Source organism: Rhincodon typus, chromosome 2 (genome assembly GCF_021869965.1).
Source record: "Rhincodon typus isolate 14 chromosome 2, sRhiTyp1.1, whole genome shotgun sequence".
Classification (NCBI taxonomy): Eukaryota; Metazoa; Chordata; class Chondrichthyes; order Orectolobiformes; family Rhincodontidae; genus Rhincodon; species Rhincodon typus.
In genome coordinates, this window is record NC_063333.1 from 131,389,084 (window position 1) to 131,405,200 (window position 16,117).

At 41.4% G+C, this 16,117-nt stretch overlaps 1 long non-coding RNA gene across 1 annotated transcript in view; it reads right to left on the bottom strand.

Moving 5' to 3' along the window:
- Positions 1 to 2,192: 2,192 nt before the first annotated feature.
- The window catches only part of LOC125485730, a 41,343-nt gene continuing 27,418 nt past the window's right edge, over positions 2,193 to 16,117 (bottom strand). The window contains exon 3 of the long non-coding RNA XR_007264430.1: positions 2,193 to 5,008. This is a non-coding gene — a long non-coding RNA (uncharacterized LOC125485730). The remainder of the gene's footprint in view (positions 5,009 to 16,117) is intronic.

Sequence of the window (16,117 nt, forward strand, 5' to 3'; positions counted from 1 at the left end):
AAATTACTTGTAAAATTTATAGTGCTGTAAAGCTAATGAACCGAATATTTCACTCAAACAGAAAAATTAGAAAAATAGCTACTGTATCATACCCTACAGCATAGTTTTGCCACAGCACATATGAAAGAGACAATGAGGCATTTTTGTATTTACCTTTGATGTAAATCAGTTTTATTCAAGTTACTGCATGGACTTTTATATACTGGTATTTCAATACCCATGATATCTTCATGTCACAGTAACAGCTCTGATGTCATAAAGATATATTAATACCAAATCAGTTTAACTGCTGTCAGTACTTCAAATTAAGTTGCTATTTCAAGTGCATCCTAGAGTGTTAGTTAATTCAATGTTTGTATTCTGATGGGATAAATGGACTGTGTAATAAACATTTAGTACCAATTTTCCATTCATGATCTGTGCAACTCAATAAACTGAGATCATCTTGCACATCAAGTGGATGCTTCAGTGCAAACAATTTTAACACAGATCTTTATGCTTGGTGATCTACAAAAGAGAATTTAGTTGTATGTACATAGTTTTCAAGTTCATATACTGCACAAAATAAGTCTTTTATCCTCAAAAATCATCTATGCTTGAATCATTCAAGCAACTGGTTCTTTATGAATGAATATCAATCTTTTGCAAGGTTCGTTGTATGACAAGCATTAGGTATTTTGTACATACTTTGGTATGATGATCTCAAATGGGTTTATATTTCCCTGTTTAATGAAACATAGCCCTACTTTGTATCTTATGGTGGAAAATCCCTCAAGGAAACTGTACTTATAGCTCTCATGATCAAAGTTATTCTAAAAATCTTTCCAAATTTTAACAGTTCTAATTATTTAGTCAGTAAAGGAAATGAGGCCTAAAAACAAAAATCAGAAAATTCTAGAGATCGTAGGAACTGCAGATGCTGGAGAATCTGAGATAACTAAGTGTAGAGCTGGATGAACACAGCAGGGCAAGCAGCATCAGAGGAGCAGGAAAGCTGATGTTTCGGGCTGAGACCCTCCTTCAGAAACGGGGGAGGGGAAAGCGGTTCTGAAATAAATAGGGAGAGAGGGGGAGGCGGATAGAAGATGGATAGAGGAGAAGATAGGTGGAAAGGAGACAGACAGGTCAAAGAGGTGGGGATGGAGCCAGTAAAGGGAGCGTAGGTGGGGAGTTAGCGAGGGGATAGGTAAGTCCAGGGAGGACGGACAGGTCAAGGGGGTGGGATGAGCCTAGTAGGTAGGAGAGGGGAGAAAATTCTAGGTTTGATTTCTGGTCTATGATGATCCAACAAATATGACAACAGCAACAATACGTTTAGATTCGATTAGTCTGCACAAGGGAACAGACACCAGCTGGAATGCAAGAACTTGCCTGCTCTCCAGCAACCCTACCTGAAAAAGGTTTGTAAATCTCAAGTGACAGCAGGAAGGCACTTTTACCTTGCTTCAAAAGCTAGAAATTGAACTCAGTTTTGGAACATGAAAGCAGACCCGAGGTTAGATTTGACCAGATTACTTGTCTGGAAGCCATTTGTTCAAAGTTTCAGGTAACACTATAAAGTGACCAGAAGCAGCGGAATGAGTTACAAAAAAATACTAATTGCTCTTTGCACCTTCTGCTGTGAATACCACCTCACATTCATCACCATCTGTATAGAGTTGTTAAATCTCTACTGTCAATGAACAGCACAGTGGCTCAGTGATTAGCACTGCTGCCTCACAGCACCAGAGACCTGGGTTCGATTTCAGCCTTGGGTGACTGTGTGGAGTTTGCACATTCACCCCGTGTCTGCATGGGCTTTTGCTGGCTGCTCCAGTTCCCTCTCACAGTTCAAAGATGTGCAGGCTAGGTGGATTCGCCATGCTAAATTGGCCATAGTGTCCATAGATGCGCAGGCGAGGTAGGTTAGCTATTGTAAATGCAGGGTTACAGGGATAGGGGTATATACAGGGATACTGTGGGTGAAGAGATCCTTCATTAGGTAATAAAATTTACCATGATTAGTCTTTTTACTGTAACATTAAGCTAATGGAATCCCTACTCAAAGATGCAATAGAAAAACATCTAGAGATTGCAGTTAGCATAATTTATATGCAAAAGACCATGTTTGACCAACATTGTTGGATTATTTAAGTAATAGAAATAAACAAATTAGAAACTAAAATGAAAAGAGTAATGCAGCTGATGCAGTATTTGGATTTTGAAACATCCTTTGATAACGTATATTTATGACAGGTCAGAGAATACACAGGACAAGTATCAGAATGAATAACAAGTTGGCTACATAAAGAAAGACGAAAGAAGTTACATTTCAGACAGGCAAAAGGTCGGAAGTGATTTTTCTTCAGTGCTGGGACCAACAGTACAATGTCAAAATGTCAACATCATGCTGGTGTATTTAATACAGATGAGGACCGCTACAAAATACTGGAAAATATCAGTAAATTTGCTTATGGGTGTGCAATTGACAAATTAATTTCAATATAGATAAGCATAAGTTGTGTACTTGGATAGGAATATTAAGGAGGCCATAGAATTATTGGGAACTGTGTATTTACTTCAAGAGATTTATTAAACTTCAGTTCTCCTTTTCAAACTTTAAATGACACGTCCAATCCCCACAATCAATAACTCAGTTTGGTTTTCCTAAAATTTTAAACCTCATGACCTAAACCCTGTTCAATTAATAGCCATTCTTGTGATGAAGTTTTTGAAATTTTGATGCTAAAAAACTGCAATTGCTTGGAGCCCAGAAAATACTCGATGTATTACACCTAATAATGTAGTCTTTTTCAAACTTTAGTGAATCATAGTCTGTGGCAAAATACATTTAACTTCCCCTTTGTCATGACCTAGATTACTTGAAACTTGCATATTTCATAAAAGATGCACACTCTAAATGTCTAATAGATTTCATTCTCTTTGGACCATTGTCCAATTCTCTTTTGGAACCCACAGTTGGGTCTGCCTCCATCACACATTCAGATGAAGAATTGTGAATCTGAACCATTCGGTGCGCAAGGGAAAAAGATAGTTTTCCTCATGTTACCATTGCTTCTCTTAACAATCAACCTGGATCTGTGTCCTCTGCCTCTTGATCCTTTCAATAATGCATACAGTTTCCTTCTGTAAAAATCCTTCAAGATTGTCACACCACTATCAAATCAAACCTCCTCACAGGGCAATAAATGCTAGTTTTGCCAACAACGTCCACATCCTAGAATGTATATAAAAATAAAGTTGACCAGTTCGGTCTTTAATTCCCTGGCATTACATGAACGTAGCAGCATCAAGTAAATAATAACAGAATGCAGCCATTCAGCCTTCCAGACTCTCAACCGTTACTGGCTGGAAGGACAAAGGCAGATGTGTGGGAACACCACCATCTGCAAGATCTCCTCCAAGTCACACACCATATCTTAAGTTGGAAATATACCACCATTCCTCACAGTTGCTGGGTCTGTGGTTGCAGCCTGGAGCTCACCACCATCTTTCAATGGTAATGACGGATGGGAAGTAAATCCTAGTCTAGCAACAATCACATCCCATGAACAAATGAGGAAGAAAAGCCGCTCAAATCTGTTCCATCATTCAATTCAGACATGGGGGACCTAGTTTGAGGGATATAGCACAGTCTGTTAATCTTAACTCAGTCCAGAAAACTCCAGCTGTCTGTTTTACACAATTCCTTTGCAAACTTGTGAAACTTTACTGAATCAATTTGCCGGATTTTAAATCAATACCTGCTGGTTATGTTGCATAGCATGCACATAGGCTTCCATAACCATCAAGTGCCAACATTTCCTAAAGCTATGAATAGAGACAATGCCTAAGACAAAACAGCTATTTAACTTAAAAATATTGCCACGAAATTTAAAAGAGCCTAAACATGACAGCCTGTTGTTGAACAAATACTTCAACAAGTTGAAGTTTCAAAGGAAGCAAGGCCCATAAAAACTTTCAGAAAGGAAGTTGGTAAACAGTTGAATCAAATATTTAAAAGGCCTATGGGAAAAATAAGGCAATGAGTGTAAGTATGTACTGTACTATGTATTGTACTGACTTACTTACAAAGTCAAAGGGCTGAATGATATCCCTTAGTGCTGTAAAATTCCAAAATCTAAAATTCATACATTTTATGACTTCAATCACAGCAATTTGGCAGTAATTATTTAATCTCTCAACCCATTTAATTTTCAGCTATTGCATTCATTTTATACATACATACACACACATTTCACAGTACATGAGAAAATTGGTATGAGTAAACGTCACAAAATTTAAAAGAAAGTGACAGCACTTTTTTCTTTACACTCAGCAATAACCTAATTGAATTGACATAATCTGTAAAAGAACAAACTTGCACGAACCCCTTTTCACAACCCAATAAGATCCCAAAGTACTTTAGCGTCAATTAAGTATATTTTGAATTGTAGTCATGTTGGTAATGTAGAAAACATATAAACCAAGTTGCACACAGCAAAGCGTCACAACCAACAATGTAATAATAACCAAATAATCTGTTTTAGTGACATTAGTCAAGGGATAGATATGGGCAAGGATCCAGGGAAAACTCATTTGCTTTTCTTCAAATAGTGCAGCAGAATCTTTTATGCCCATTAAGAGGACAGGGCTTTGGTTTAACATCTTAACCAAAAGACTGTCAATGCAGGTAGAGGTAGTATCAGTCTAGATTCTGTACTCAATTGTCTGGAGTGGATCTCAAGCTTCTCACTGTTGATAAGCCACGAATGATCAGCAGCCAAGAAAAGAATGAAGGTGACTGTTGTTACCGAAGCCTAACAAGGTACTTACCTAATCGTCTAAGATTGGGGAGCATGTGCACAACAAAAAGTCGATAGTCTGATTCATTTTTGGACACAGGGTTCAGTCTCAGATCAAGTTCTTTCAAACAACCCAGATTACGAAGGAGAAAAATCTCTTTCAAACTTGTTATCTTGTTATAATATAGGTTGAGCTTTTCCAGATGAATCAAATGCTGGATCCCCTGTGTGCACAATATAGAAAGTGAAAATGCATTAAAATCTGTGTAACTGTTTTAAGTTTTCACAAATAACTTTTCTCTAAAGCATTCAAAATTATTTTTGGAAACAAAAAGGATTTTGCTCTCAAGGGGTACCCTGCTACTCCGTAAGGTGAACTGCAACAGTTCTCACTGATACACTTAGCACTGAAATCAATACAATGCTGTGAAGTTGGCTGCTTCCAAATTAGTTCTCCAGGGCAGAAAACATACGTTGGTTTATTTGTGAAGAAGGCAATGTTTCAAGGCATCGTAACTGATAATTACTGAAGATCCTTTATTGCACTAAAAATGTACACTGCAGAGACTTGCTTCTTCAGAAGTTAATTGGTATTAGTGGCTTTCTAAAGTGCAAAATTTTTCCTGACTTTTTCTACATGCAACAAATAAGACCAGGAGTAGGCCACCTGAACTCTCAAGTGTGTCCATCATTCAATAAGATCAAGGTCGATCTCTGCTAGGTCTTAACTCCACTTTCGTGCCAGCTCAACATGGCCGTCAACACAGTCATATTTCAAAAAGTCTGCCTACCTCCTCTTTAAATACTTCCAGTGATCTACCCTCTACAACTCTCTGGAGCAGAGAATTTCAGACATCAACTACCCTCTGGGAAAAGAAATTCCTTCACATCCAATTTTAAATCAGTGTCCCTTTATTCTGTCCCCTAATTGAAGACCTCCCCAGGAGTGGAAACGTCTTCTCAACATCTACTCTTGTCAAGCCCTCTCAGAATCTTGCATGTTTCAATAAGATTACCTCTCATTTTTCTACTTTTTAATAAATAAAGGCCTAACCTGTTTAGCATTTTTTGATATGACAACCTCTTTATTCCAGGAATAGCCTAGTGAATGTCTTTTGAACAGCCTCCAATATTACTCTCACTCTTTAGCCCATAACTTATTTCTCAGTTCAGATTATGCTTTCCATAAATGATTTAAATCTAATTTATACTTTTGGTTTGAAATCAATGTGCCCAATTTAGAATTTTTCAATCTGATTTGCTCAAGAGCATTTCAGAGCTCGTACAAAAGCGCCACACTGGAGGAGACACTGAATTCGAACAATTTTCCATGAAAAGACTGCAAATCATAGGATTCCTACAGTGTGGTAGCAGGCCATTCAGCCCACTGAGTATACATCACCCCTCCAAAGGGCATCCCACCCGGATCCACACCCTTACCCTGTCCCTTAAACCTCGCATTTCCCATGGCTAATCCAACTAGCCTGCACCTCCCTGGTCATTATCAGCAACTTAGCATGGCCAACCCACCTAACCTGCACATCTCTGGACTGTGGGAGGAAGCCCATGCAGACATGGGGAGAATATGCAAACTCCACACTTACAGTTGCCTGAGTTTGGAATTGAACCCCAGGTCCCTGGCACTGAGAGGCAACAATGCTAACCACTGAGCCACCATGCCTTTGTTGCAGATGTCAATGAGGTCAACAACAAGCAACGCTCCTTTGCCATTGATTGCAAACTTCAAACTCAAACTTACTGAATGTAATATTGATAACCAACGTAGAAATTTACAGCAACACTTAAATGTGCATGTCTATGGCAACCTGCATTTAAAATAAAAAGGGAAAGAGGGCATGGTGTTTCTCAACAATTCATTAACTGTTGAATTGATTTTTAAACTGGAACTCTGCAGGGTGAATGAAATAATGAGGACGGGTTATCTTTCCAGGCTTGGAACAAGATTTTGCCAAACTTGCAACAGATAACAGATTAGTTATTTTTGTACCAAAATGATTAATGTACAATAACCTGTGCTCTGAAGGAGGGTGTTCGAGGATTTTGACCCAGCAACAATGGAGGAATGGCAATATATTTCCATATCAGGACGGTAAATGGCTTGGTGGGGATCTCATAGGTGGTGATGTTCCCAAGTATCTGCTGCCCTTGTCCTTAAGTGTCAGGTTTGGGGTATCATAGCAGTCTTGCCTCAGAACTTGGTTCTAGCCCAAACCAAGATTGCAGCATAAAGCCCAGGCCAACAATCCACCGCAGTACTTAAGGAGTGCAACACAGCTCAAGGTGTGATCATTTGCAGAGGACATAAAGGTCCCCATCTACTCTCTTAGGTGAATGCAAATGATCCCATGGCATTATCTTGAAGGAAGGGAAGAAATTATCCAAGTGTCCTAGCTAATACTAGAAATTCCATGATCATCACAAAACAAAAAATCAGGTCATTATCACAGTTCTTGCAGGACATTGCAAACAAATTGTTTGCTGTATTTCCTACATTACTGCACTGACTACAATTCAAAAAGTGCTTAATTGTCTGCAAAGTTCTTTAGGATATCCTGAGGTCATGATACATGCACAATAAATGAAGTTATTTCACTCTTTCAAGCACTTGATCCAGTTTGGGGCTGTTTGTACATGCAAGTTCACTTTTCCATATATAAAAATAAGAGGAGAAGAGTAGTCAGCAGGCTGCCTTGTCATGGAGGGTGACCCGTAAGCCTGACACTTTCCCCAATGAAGTCAATCCATGTTTGATTGGAATGAATGGATTGCTATCAGTGAGAAGGGCTAGCTTAATCTTTACTAATGAAAGAGCACGGAGTCCAACTGTTGTTAACACCATCACTACCCAAAATGAAATCAGCTAACTCTGCAAAAGTCAAAAGCCAAACCAAAGTCTTTTCTGGTGTACTGGACTAATATAACTATGTACACTTCAACCATTTCTATTCATTGTCCAAAGGGTTAAGCGATCTAGTAATGAGAAACTAGGAGGAGGGGAAGACCTGCTGCCTACCCAGTCTTTACCAGATATTTATGATTTTTCTTGCAGACACAGCCCAAACCCCAAACAAAATGTGATCTTCACCAAGATGTAAAAACAAAATTGATGAGGTTAGTTGGGTGTCGAGTGTCGAGGTGGGTGGGGGATTCCTATCAGCATCCTTTGGCAAATCAAACTCACCCAGTGGTCTCAATTTACACCACAGGATATCTAGCTCTTATACCAGGTGTTCTCCAACACTGCAATAAACAGGTCCATTTCTGACTTGAAGGAATTCAGTGATTCAGCATTCACTATGTAAACTAGCAACCTGTTTGACAGGTCCATTATGGTCTGTGAAAACAGCGGTGTAATAAGCAGCCTAGTTGTGCCCTTGAGCTACCTGTAAGCATGACCACTGACCCACACTAATGTGCTTACATGAACAACTTGCATTTGCTTAGCACCTTTAAGAGTGTAAGACATCCCAAGACACTTCACAATAGGACAACTAAGCAAAACTTGACATTACGTTGCTTCAGGGGATATTGGGACAGCAAAGTAGTACATTTTAAAGGAAATGCTTAAAAGGCAGAAGAAATTGGAGGAGATGTTTACGGATAAACTTCTACAACATCAGCTAGGCACCTGAAGGTGCAACAGCCAAAAATCAGAGAACTACAAGAGACCAGAATTGAACTCTTCACCTTTTTTTTTTTTAAAATAAGCCTTCATCAAATTTATTTCCATGCCTTTTCCAGCACATTAAAAAGGTGCCAAGAAAGAATACTGGAAACTCAAATAAAAGCAAAATACTCTAGATACTGGAAATCTGAAACAAACGCAAAAAGAATGCTGGCGAAACTCAGCTGGTTAGCATCTTGGAGTGAGAGAAACAGAATTAATGCTTCAAGTCCAGCATGACTTTTCAAAACTGGAACTCATCTGGATATCACTCTAGATGTACAGAAAATGGTGTGATGACCACAAAAATTGTAATGCTGATTTCCCACTGCTGTGCCTTTAGTTGGAGTTATGGTGAAAGGTTTTAATATATAGTCCTTGCTATTTCTAAACATTACTCCAAATAAATCACAAGTGAACATGTTTCCAAGGTTGCAAACTGATCCAAATCATTTAGATACAAAATTAATTCCTCACACCAATCATTAATGCATCCTTTATTTATACCCTCTACCGCAAATTGTACTGAAGTAAAAGACAGCAGTAATGCACTCAAAATAAGAGAGATCAAAACAAAAGTATGCCATTGCAATCAGTGTGAAAGTCTAATAAGGGATACCTTAATAAGTTTGTGAATAAATGTCCTGCAAAGATCAAGATCAGCTTAGATTTTACTTCAATCAGGTTAATAGTGGGAAAGGAGAAACCAGCTTTTCCCTCAGTATTCCAAAGCTACAAAAAAAAGGAATAAAAACTCCAATGATGCTGCTTGGCCTGTTGTGTTCATCCAGCTCTGCACCTTGTTGTCTCGACTAAAAACAGGTGCTTCCCCTAAGAATGCTATCCAGTTACCCATGCTGAAAACATGTCTGTTGTAGATGCAATAAAAGAATAAGCTCTGCTGTGATGTCTTTTATAGTCAAATAGCCTGCCAGAATATACTGTGCAGATTCACACACAAGGAAATGTGGAGGCATTTGAAAGATGAATTCTGTTGAAACACACCTTAATTTCATTCAATACCCTGATAAAAAGAAATCCTGTTCAAGGTCATTTCTGCTAATAGACAACGAAGCTAACTAGGCTATTTATTTATAAAAATTAACAAATGATAACACATTTGCACGTTGAGTAATTTGTCAGCTTTACAACCTTAGTTTATATGAAAGGGGACAGAGAGCACATTGGTTCCAAGTAGAGTTATCAGGAAAGGAATTATGTAATTTGCATACGAAAGCAGTCTTTTTTAACATAAGTATCATTAACACGTTTTACATTTGTGTACAATATTTTATGCCCTCAGGTAGATTCAAAGCACTCCAGCCAAATGAAGCACTTTTTAAAAATGTATTCATTTGTGGGATGTGGGCGTCGCTGGCTGGCCGGCCAGCATTTCTTGCCCATCCCTAGTTGAGAAGGTGGTGGTGAGCTGCCTTTTTGAACCGCTGCAGTCCTCCTGCTGCGGGTTGACCCACAATGCTATTAGGGAGGGAATTCCAGGATTTTGACCCAGCGACAGTAAAGGAACGGCGATATATTTACAAGTCAGGATGGTGAGTGACTTGGAGGGGAACTTGGAAGTGGTGGTGTTCCCATATAACTGCTGCCCTTGTCCTTCTAGATGGAAGTGGTCATGGGTTCGGAAGGTGCTATCTGAGGATCTTTGGTGAATTTCTGCAGTGCATCTTGTAGATAAAACACACTGCTGCTACTGAGCATCGGTGGTGGAGGGAGTGAATGCTTGTCGATGTATTGCCAATCAAGCGGGCTGCTTCGTCCTGGATGGTGTCAAGCTTCTTGAGTGTTGTTGGGGCTGCACTCATCCAGGCAAGTGAGGAGTATTTTATCACACTTCTGACTTGTGCCTTGTAGATGGTGGACAGGCTTTGAGGAGTCGGGAGGTGAGTTACTCGCCACAGTATTCCCAGCTTCTGGCCTGGTCTTGTAGCCACTCTGTTAATGTGGTGAGTCCAGTTGAGTTTCTGGTCAATGGTAATCCCTAGAATGTTGATAGTGGGGGATTCAGTGATGGTAACACCATTGAATGTCAAGGGGCGGTGGTTAGATTGGCTCTTATTGGTGATGGTCATAGCCTGGCATTTGTGTGACGCGAATGTCACTTGCCACTTGTCAGCCCAAGCCTGGATATTGTCCAAATCTTGTTGCATTTGAACATGGACTGCTTCAGTATCTGAGGAGTCATGAATGGTGCTGAACATTGTGCAATCATCAGCGAACATCCCCACTTCTGACCTTATGATGGAGAGAAGGTCATTGATGAAGCAGTTGAAGATGGTTGTGCCCAGGACAGTCTTGATATCTAGGGCTGTCACTCTCACCCCACGTCTGGAATTCAGCTCTTTTGTCCATGTTTGAACCAAGGCTGTAATGCGATCAGGAGCTGAGTGGCCCTGACAGAACCCAAACTGGGCGTCTCTGAGCAGGTGCGGCTTGATAGCACTATTGCTGACACCTTCCATCACTTTACTGATGATCGAGAAGAGACTGATGGGGCGGTAATTCGCCGGGTTGGATTTGTCCTGCTTTTTACGTACGGGACATACTTGGGCAATTTACCACGTTGTCAGGTCGATACCAGTGTTGTAACTGTACAGGAACAGCTTGGCTAGGGGAGCGGCAAGCTCTGGAGCACAAGTCTTCAGTACTATTGCCGGAATGTTGTCAGGGCCGGTAGCCCTTGCAGTATCCAGTGTCTCCAACTGTTTCTTGATATCACGTGGAGTGAATCGAATTGGCTGAAGACTGGTATCTGTAATGCTGGGGACCACTGGAAGAGGCCGAGACGGATCATCCACTCGGCACTTCTGGCTGAAGATTGCTGCGAATACTTCAGCCTTATCTTTTGCACTGATGTGCTGGGCTCTTCCATCATTGAGGATGGAGATATTTGTGGAGCCTCCTCCTCCAGTGAGTTGTTTAATTGTCCACCACCATTCACGACTGGATGTGGCAGGACTGCAGAGCTTAGATCTGATCCGTTGGTTGTGGGATTGCTTAGCTCTGTCTATCAATTTCTGCTTTCACTGTTTGGCATGCAAGTGGTCCTTTTTGGTGGCTTCACCAGGTTGATACCTCAACTTCAGGTATGCTTGGTGCTGCTCCTGGCATGCCCTCCTGCACTCTTCATTGAACCAGGGTTGATCCCCTGGCTTGATGGTAATGGTTGAGTGGGGGATATGCCAGGCCATGAGGTTACAGATTGTGCTGGAGTACAATTCTGCTGCTGTTGATGGCCCACAGCACCTCATGGATGCCCAGTCTTGAGTTGTTAGATCTGTGCGAAGTCTGTCCCATTTTGCACGGTGATAGTGCCACAGAATAGGATGGAAGTTGTTCTCAATGTGAAGGCAGGACTTCGTCTCCACAAGGACTGTGTGATGGTCACTCTTAACGATACTGTCATGGACAGATGCAACTGCAGCTGGCAGATTAGTAAGGATGAGGTCAAGTATGTTTTTCCCTCTTGTTGGTTCCCTCACCACCTGACGCAGACCCAGTCTAGCAGCTATGTTCTGTAGGACCCGACCAGCTCGATCAATAGTACTGCTGCCGAGCCACTCTTGGCGGTGGACGTTGAAATCCCCCACCCAGAGTGCATTTTGTGTCCTTGACATCCTCTTTCATCAGCTGAGGGTGGACAGTATATGGTAATCAGCAGGAGGTTTCCTTGCCCATGTTTAACCTGAAGCCATGAGACTTCATGGGGTGCGGAGTCAATGTTGAGGACTCCTAGAGCAACTCCCTCCTGATTGTATACCACTGTGCCGCCCCCTTTGCTGGGTCTGTCCTACTAGAGAGACAGGACATATCAATGGATGGTGATGGTAGTGTCTGGGACATTGTTTGTAAGGTGTGATTCTGTGAGTATGACTATGTCAGGCTGTTGCTTGACTAGTCTGTGAGACAGCTCTCCCAATTTTGGCACTAACTCCAAAATGTTATTGAGGAGGACTTTGCATGGTCGACAGGGCTGTTTCTGCCATTGTCTTTTCCAGCGCCTAGGTCGATGCCAGGTGATCCGTTCAGTTCCATTTCTTTGAGTCTTTGTAGCGATTGGTACATCTGAGTGGCTTGCTAGGCCATTTCAGAGGGCGGCTGAGAGTCAATCATTGCTGTGGGTCTGGAGTCACATGTAGGCCAGACCAGGCGAGGGTGGCAGATTTCCTCCCCGAAGGACATCAGTGAACCAGAAGTGTTTTTCCAACAATCGGCAATGATTTCACGGTGATCAATAGATTCTTAATTCCAGACGTTTTTTTTGAATTGCAATTCCACCATCTGCCGTGGTGGGATTCAAACCCAGGTCCCCAGAACATCAGCTGGGTTTCTGGATTAATAGTCTACCAATAATACCACTAGGCCATCGCCTACCCTTACTTTTTGAAGTTATTCATATAGCATAGGAAGAGCATAACATGTAGCACAGGAAGAGTGACAGTCATTTTGTTCGCAAGCTTCCATTAATAGCATGTGAAGTAAGTCACCAAAGACCTACAGGATCTCCCATTGGAGAGGGGTGTCTGGCAGTGGCTTAACCAGATGGTCAACATTCTTCAGGTGATGGGGCAGGTTAAGAAGGAGAGTCTTTTGTGGTAATCTCAGCTTGTGCAAGAATTGAACCTGTGCGTTTGGAATTTCTCATCACAAGCAGCCATCCAGTCAACTGAGCTAACTGACAACATTAAACTGGTAGTAAAAACATTTTTTTCTAAAAATGTGATGTTGCCTGAGGTCTAAATATTAGCCAGAAGATGGGAAGAATCTTCTTGCTCTTCTTTGAATAATACTAATGGGATATTTTATTCAAGACAGTCAGGGGCAGAGCTGAATGTGGTGACCAACACTAAGGAGGTGGTGCTGGGGAAGCTGAAAGGTCTTAAGGCGGATAAGTCACAACGACCACATGGACTACACCCCAAAGTTCTGAAGGAGACAGCTAAGGAGATTGCAGAGGCATTTGTGGTGATCTTTCAGAAGAGACTTAAGTCAGGGAAAGATCCAGAGGACTGGAAAATGGCAAACGTAACACCCCTGTTTAAGAAGAGAGGGAGGCAGGAGGTGGTAGCCTGACATCGGTTATTAGTAAGGTTTTAGAGTCTGTCAGTAAGGATGAAATTGTGCAGTACTTAGAAGTACATGGTAAAATAGAGCTAAGTCAGCACTGCTTTGTTTAGGGCAGGTCTAGCCTGACCAACGTGTGAGAATTCGTTGAGGAGGTAATGAGCAAGTTTAGAAAAAGGAGAGCTAGTGGACGTGAGCTATTTTGATTTCCAGAAGGTCTTGGACAGGGGGACACATTGTAGGCTGCTAGATAAAAGTCCAAGGTATTAGGAATAAAGTACCAGCATAGATAGAGGATTGGCTGACTGACAGAAGGCTAAGTGGGGATAACAGGGTCTTTTTCAGGATGGCAGTTGGTGTCTAGTGGAGCTCCGCAGGGGGCAGTACTGGGACCACAACTATTCACTTTATACATTAACAATCTGGATGAAGGAACTGAGGGCATTGTTGCCAAGTTTGCAGATGACACAAAGATAGGTGGAAGGACAGGTAGTATTGAGGAAGCACTGGGCCGCAGAAGGACTGGAACAGACTATGAGAGTAGACAAAGCATTGGCAGATGGAATACAATGCAGGAAAGTGTGAGGTTATGCATTATGGTAGAACGAATAGAGGCGTAGACTATTTTCTAACTGGGGAAAGGCTATGTAAATCTTAAGTGCAAAGGACTTAAGAGCCCAAGTTCAGGATTTAAAAAGGTTAACATGCAGGTTCAGCTGGCAGCTAGGAAGGCAAATAGAATGTTAGGATTCATTTTGAAAGGACTAGAATACAAGAGTAGGGATGTACTGCTGAGGGTGTAAGGGATCTGGTCAGACTGCATCTGGATTATTGTGAACAGTGTGTACTGGCCTTAGAGGTGGTCCAGAGACTGGGAATAACAAGCTTGTCATATAAGGAGCAGTTGAGGGCTCCAGTTCTGTACTCAATGGAGTTTAGAATGATGAGGGGGGAGTCTCACTGAAACTAACAGAATACTAAGAGGCCTGGATAGAGTGGATGTGAAGAAGACATTTCCACTAGTATGACAGACTTGGACCAGAGGGCATAGCCTCAGAGTGAAGACACAACCTTTAGAACTGAGACTGAAAGGAATTTCTTCAGCCAGAAAGTAATGAATCTGTGGAACCCACTGCCACAGAAAGCTGTGAAAGCCAAGTCATAGAATGTCTTTAACACAGATAGGTTCTCGATTAATAAAAGGATCAAAGGTTACAGAGAGAAGGCAGGAGAATGGGGTTGAGAAACATATCAGTCTTGATCAAATGACTGAATCAGCACCTGTGCAACCTAAACATTATGATTAATTTTCTACTGCGACATTCACAGGTGTCAAGAGAAATTGCCTCGACTTCCACCACAGCGGAGATTAGCTAACAGTGCATGGACAGGATCTAAGTGAATACATAGGAATTGAACTTGGGCTTCTTGGTCTATACTGCTGAATATTCACACCAGGCCGTGTTTTTAAACCATGGGCTTTCAGGGAAGCCCTTTTCTAACTCCAATCGTCTCAAGCGAAATTAATCCTTTACTTGATGAATAGAGGTTCTCATTTTCACACTGATGTGCAGCCTGTGTCAGTAAGGTGGTAGTATATCTCCTGATACAAACCCAAAACACTGTCACATGAAGCCAAACAATTCTTCTTCAATTATCTGGATAAATGAATGGCTCATTGGCACCATGATTTATTGCCCATTCCTGGTTGTCCTGAGAAGCTGGTGGTGGCCTTCTTTTCTAACTATTACAGTAGTTTGATACAACTGAGTGACCCTATGCGCCATTTTAGAGTATAGGTAAAAGTCAGTTGCAGAGATAGGCAGACAACGTATTTCCATCCCTCAAAGGACAATCGTGAACTAGTTGGGTTTTAAAGACAATTGGACAGATTTCTGGTCATAGCATTTAATTTGATAATTATTTTTAATTAAGCTTTAAATTCTCAAAATGCCATGACCGAATTAGAACTCCCTCACCAGATTATTTACCTAGTATCACAACCTCTGTACGACAAAGCCTCACATTTCACAACTTGGTATTTAATAACAATGAGGCTATAAGCAAAGCTGAAGACTACTCAAAGATCCACAGTTCCATCTGAACACTTTCAGCACAGTGTATAAAAAAAAAACTGAGAAACCAGCATTCCTGCTTGTTTGTTCGAAATATTTCTAACATCAGCTCAGCTGGGAGCAAAACTCTGCACATGAGGGCAAACAACCATACAGGGAGTCATTCACATGGCGGGAGGAAATAGGAATTTAGTGGTGGTAGGGAACCAGATCGTATTCTCTGCAGCCATGAGTGGGAGTCCCAAAGGCTGTGTTGCCTACCCAGTGCCAGGGTCAAGGACATCTTCTCGGGGCTAGAAAAGAAATTGGGAGAGGGAAGGGAGGGAACCAGTTGGCATCGACATTGGAGCCAATGACATTAGTTGGACTAGGACGGAGGTTCTGGTGAATAGTCAGGAGCTAAATTAGAAAGCAGAACCTCCAAGATAAGTCTCAGAGTTACTACCAGAGACACAGGCAAACTGGCGTACGGTAAAAAATGTTGTCAAGGA